This window comes from Sander lucioperca, unplaced genomic scaffold (genome assembly GCF_008315115.2).
Source record: "Sander lucioperca isolate FBNREF2018 unplaced genomic scaffold, SLUC_FBN_1.2 Unpl_19, whole genome shotgun sequence".
In the NCBI taxonomy this organism is placed as follows: domain Eukaryota; kingdom Metazoa; phylum Chordata; class Actinopteri; order Perciformes; family Percidae; genus Sander; species Sander lucioperca.
Window position 1 is genome coordinate 11,900 of NW_023396230.1, and position 5,601 is coordinate 17,500.

A 5,601-nucleotide genomic window follows, 5' to 3' on the forward strand; every position below is an offset into this window, starting at 1 on the left:
TCATGAACACACAAATATAGGCTTGAGTGGTAAAAAGTGAGTGTAAAAAAAAAAATGGAGCAATAATCCACTAATTACGAGCACAGTAAAACATCAAAAGAAGTAGAGATAAAGCAACAAATACCCAGTGTGCATGTTTCCTTACAAGAAATGTGATTTGTTTGTTTCCCACAGGCCAGTGTGAAATGATCAATAGCAAGATATATGTATGACATGTATTCGAACACTAGCACTATAGCTTTCCGACCGAGGGCAGTTTTTGCAGTCCTAGACACTACATCCCTAGAACGCTCGTTTTTTTCTCGTGATCCGACTGGACCATGTGTGGATTTTCAAGTCACTCTGGCCGCAGTTCCTGTACCTCTTCGCTCCTACTTCAGGCAGGTCTTTTCCTCTCTCCTTCCCTTTTCAGCATCAGAGGACCTAGGTCCACAAGTTCGGGTTTCCGTACCAGACCGACCACACGGGACAATTTTAGAACTTTTTCCACACCATCTTATTCATCACTCATTCCACTTCTTGCTGGACGTTGTAGGCAGAGAATGACTGCTTTTGATTTCGAAGAGGCATATGCAGTCATTGCGAACATTGATGCCGAATTGTTCAATTGTGTTTCAAGGGGTTGTTTCGGGTCTGTAGTTGAGAAGCTCCATGAATGAGGCAGCAGCCAGTCCGCTGACAGCTCGCGACAGCCAGCAGGCGCCTGCCCCGGCCGCGGAGTGAGCTCTCGTCGCTCGTCCCGTCATGTCTCGCATGGGAGACCCCGAGTAAGCTGCAGGTCTCTTCAACCGGTCTCGTGTAAATAAGAGGTCTTTATTTCGCCGTTGACGGTTCGTTTGTTGTAGCTAATATCACACCACATTTTGGAGTCCATCGTAGAGTCATGGTAACGGGTGTACAGGCGGGGTGTCTTGTGAGTTGCGACTACGCCACAAGCGCTGTCTTGCTGCTGGGCCATCCTTCAGTGCGGCTCGGGGACAGTCCCACACTCACACACATCACACACAGTCACACACACGTCACACACAACACACACACCACACACACACACAACACACACACTCACCACACACACACACACACACACACACACGTCCACAGCGCAGCAGGCAGAGGCGATAGAGACGATACCGTTCTCTTCGGGAGACTTGGTTTTAATTGATGACAATATGCTATATACAATAGTGTAGTATTTAGTCATACTTTTTTTTGTGTATTTGTTTGTTTGATATAGTACCCACTATCAAAGACCGTGGTGCCGTCTGCATCAGGAACACTCCGCTTACCCCTCCTACCAGTCCTCTGGCCACTGGCAGTGCGATAGCCAATGGAAAAAACGGTTTTGGGGTAGATAGTGTCTAGTAGATCTGTTTCTGAAGTGGACGTCTCCTATAATTCATTCCTGTACCTACTGTGGTCGGAAAGCGGCTATTGTTGAACGTTTGCTTGGACTGATCATGTACTATGAAAAGCTTACATGGCTATGGAAATGTAAATATGTATTAATCAGATTTGTCTTTTCAGTCAGAATCATTGTCAAACAAAGAATATCCAGTACAGGACTACGCTTATCCTCTGTGTGAGCGCTCTGCACGCTGCTCACCCATAGTACGAGAGTGTTCCTTTAAATACATGTATATTATAAAAAAGATAAGTTACACCTCCACGTGGTTACTCTCCCTTGTAGGGGTTTGCCCTCTTTGGTGGACGAATAGGATAGAAAAATAACTATTTGCATATATAGTCCGAACTGCTTTTGCCAATTTTGACAGCCCTCACATAGTGTATGCAGTCAATCAGCATGCCTGTGGTCAGCACAGGTAGCATTATCAAGCCAGCCATTCGTCCACCCAGGGTTAAGTGTACATAAAATGTTTGACTGAACCTTTTTCAGGCCATAGTCATAATCTGTTCACATCACTATAGATGAGCCCGCCTTGTTTGCGATCGGCACCTTGTATGTACACCAAGATGCAACCGCAAAGTAAGGGAGTAGTGACGAGTGTTCCGCTCTTTTCCTGAGGACCAACCATATTTCAGTACCATCCCCACGACTGACCATTGCTGTTCTTTCTACTGCCGCACTCGAGTATTGTAGAAAATGGCTTTACTTACACTCGATTAATTACTTCCGGGCCAAAAATGTTTACAGGAGATTTTTTGTTATGTGATATGGCACTTCGACACCTACGTCAAATCTATGAAAATCAAGTTTGCAGACTTTACGGCTCCTTACTTTACGGGCTCCTATATTGAAACATATCTGACTTTCATCAGTGACAGCTTTTGTAGATTGTCACTTCAAACTACAACACTGTTTTTTACAATACCAATAAATACACTGTTTTATTCTCATCTCAGACTACGCGTTGTGCTTCCGTTAGCACCATGCATCCATACGGGTAGGTTGCCTGCCAATAGTGCTTACCATGAGACCACACACTCCTGACGCTAATATGCGAGAAACTGTTCCGAGTTTGTAGTCTATAAATGTAATATAGTTTATAGCAAAGTTAGAAGTTGACTATGTTTATTGCCTGTCTTGAATTTTATGTCAACATACAACAGCCATAACCGTACTGTTGTAAAATGTGAATGAATGAATGCTGCGGCTCCGCTCTCTGACCGGACCCCTGCGGGGTCAATGTAGGTTTCCATGGAAATAAAGTCTGGCAATCTTGGTGTATTTCCATCCATGACTGCGGACGGCTGTCGTTGCTACTCTGCGGCACAGGCGCTCCGCGCGATCGCATCCCTCCGAGCAGATATGCAGGACTGTCTAGGTTTTGCCGGCCGCCGAAGAGCTCCGCTAGCAATTCCTCCCACGTCTGCAGATAGTGCGGGACGAAGGTCGCACAGAACAACACAAAACAGCTGGTTAATTTTCAACATCAAATGACACCGTGCTCCAGCGATCATATTCCCTGCACTAACCTGAACACGCAGCACGGAGAGTTGTTCCCCTCGCCTCTCGTGATGCAACACACTTCGAACTCGGCGAGATCTAGTGGATTCTCTCTCGTGACGACAGCTGTCAGTCAATGGCCGCAGCCGTCACGCACACATCCGGACCTGGTGGGTATTGACGGACGGCGGCGTAACACGAGCCGATAGCCTACGCATTCAAGCCGGTCCGCCGTACCGCCGTTCCGCCTATCGGTGGAAATCCATGTCAGTCAAAACTCCGTCGAGCGAATTGTGACAGATGTGACATGTCTTCAACAGACGGGATAAGTAATTGCATTCGTGTACGTTTTAACAGGGTACCCCAGGATCTTGCAGTTACATTTAAATCTTTATTAATGACCTTGAGGATAAATTTATGACAACTTCACAGCCATATACTGAGAATCTGTGTGGATTTGTTTTAGCTGAGAACAAGAATGACTTTACCAGGTATGTCACTGACATGTAATAAACAGTTTATGATATACTCAACATCATCTTTTAGTTCGACAATAGCTTGTACGCGTGTTTGTACTCGAGATACATCAATAATTATTTGTACATGCATCGCTCTTATGCTATAGACTTAAAAACAAAATAATAGATGATAAAAAATAACCTGTTCCATTATGGAAGTGTCACATTAGTTCCACACTGTCTAGATAAGATATATATAATGTATCTATATGCCACTGTAAAGGACAATTGCTCAGTGATTGTTTCATCCGTCCTGCTAGGCGTCTAAGCTGCTTATAGATCAGCGGCAGAAGAGATTGGGCTCCGGGTCGTCACCGTCGTTGATCCGGCACATCTGGTGATACGCGTCAAATAGGCTTGTGCATTTTGCTGCGTGTTCAAACATACCCTACCACGGTGGAGCAAGCCGCCGCGACACCGTCATCGTCTTATCACACCGCTCTCTCGTCCTTGCTAGCTGATGCAGGAACCGGCAGCATGCGGGTGACGGGTCGTGCGCAGCTCCCCGTGGTGGCGTCGTTTTTCATGTAGCGACTAGACTGACTAGCAGCCAGCGCTCACCGTGATCCGCTTTAGTTGTGCAACCGCAGCCCATGCTAATCAGCCTCGTCCGCATCGCTCCTGCTGGCGACTTCAGACACTTGCGCCTAAAACTCTAACCGCCCGAGCTATGTCAGCTTATGACACGTGCGCGACGTTTTGTTTTCTTTCCTGAGCACTGATTGAATTGCGCCACGAGCTGGATGTTTTCGGGCCAGAGCTTTCGCACCAGCTGTCACGGAATTTATGATAAAACACCAGGTTGCGCCGTTATTATTGTTATAGCCTAGCTACATAGTCGCGTGTCTGCGCACCCAGCACTCACAATCGATCATACGGCCAAAAGTTGTGCAACTTCTCTCTCATTTTTTCCTATTCTTCATCGACTCTCAGATATGCATTTCTAAAATCTTAATTGATGGAAATCCGTCGAGCGACGGAGAACTGTTAATCCCTGCCAACCCTGTTTGTTTACTCCACACACATCACGAGTGAGTGAACGCTGAAAACTATTGTCAATAGCAAACTTGTCAATTGCCAGAAACAAATGATTGCTATTTTTAGAGCCCATTATCTGCCCACCCATAGTGAGGTTAGTTTTGTTCAGAGGTGTTGAAGTGTGTCTTCCCTGGATTCAATCTCATGCGTATTTTGACTGCTTTGTGCTCGATATTGTAACCTGCTGTGTTCGAGTGACGTTGAGTAGTTTGTACAGTATACTCTTACAGCTCCCTTGCGATTGCGTGTGTGCATATACATGGCCACCTATCTAGATATTAGCCACAGTGCTTTTCCTCCTATTGCTGCATAAACAGTACAAGTGCACAGTAATTCATCTTAAAAACTGCAGACCAGACATGATTATGTTCTCTGTCAGAGTCATCATTCCTTTAATACGTATAAAAAATCGATGTTGCTTTTTCCCTGCCCCATGACCATGGACTCTTATTGATCAAATGAACATATTGTCTACTATTACAGGGTCCAGAGTATAGCCGCCTTTCTTGAGCGTGTGCCTACATTTGCTCAGCTGGATCATTCAAGCTACAGTCTCAAAGGACTTGGTCAGCCTGGCGCAGTCATCCGCATTGCTCCACCCTCCTTTTCTCAGGCACCTGGGGAATCTTTTCTCTGTTACATTCTGCGATCTGTCTTATTTTAGAGGTTACAGCACTGCCTAGTGGCGAACACATATAAGAGTCACTGCGCTGGTTTTAAAGCGAGCCGGCAGCAGGTGTGCGACAATGTTAGGCATGTCTGTATGTAGCTCAAAAAGCATGATCTGATAACATCATCCGATACGTCTACTTGCACATGCTACACAAAAGCCAATTTTCCATGTGGCCAGCACATGCCGTGCACTCTGCTCTGGGGTTGCTCTGTGCTGCCATTTCTCCACTGGCCTCGCTTCTAATCGCAGTGGGCATACAGTCATGTCACTGTGGTTTCACTGGTTGCGAGGCTACCCCGCACTTCTTCACTGTTTTCTGTTTGAAAACTCTACTGTTCAACAAAGTGCAGTTCCATGGAGCCCTGGTGTTTGAATACTGAGCATTCATGAACCTGCACATGAACTATGACACACTAGATAGGCTCTTTGTTTCATACCTTTTCTTCTTTTCTCCCTGGCTTCTACTA